The sequence below is a fragment of the Myotis davidii genome, unplaced genomic scaffold, assembly GCF_000327345.1.
Source record: "Myotis davidii unplaced genomic scaffold, ASM32734v1 scaffold1203, whole genome shotgun sequence".
In the NCBI taxonomy this organism is placed as follows: Eukaryota; Metazoa; Chordata; class Mammalia; order Chiroptera; family Vespertilionidae; genus Myotis; species Myotis davidii.
In genome coordinates, this window is record NW_006294353.1 from 4,721 (window position 1) to 5,018 (window position 298).

Sequence of the window (298 nt, forward strand, 5' to 3'; positions counted from 1 at the left end):
TAAAGCTGGCTGTTTGCTCCTGTTAACCTGCCTGGAGTTAATCTAACTATTATTCTAGCCAGAAGAATTTAGAACGGTGGAAGGAAAATGTGTTTTCCACCCCCACACGGTGTTCTTCCTGGTATTAAGGAGTCCAATGGCATGGGAGCATCATCAACCTCCTCGTCAAAGCTCACAGCACCCGCTTCTTCACTCTCATCACTTCCCCTGAGATTCTGCCCCTTCGCTGCCAATCAGCCTTTGTCACAAGTGCTTGGACCTTAACATGAGGGAAACCCAGAAGAAAGGTAGAAAAGCC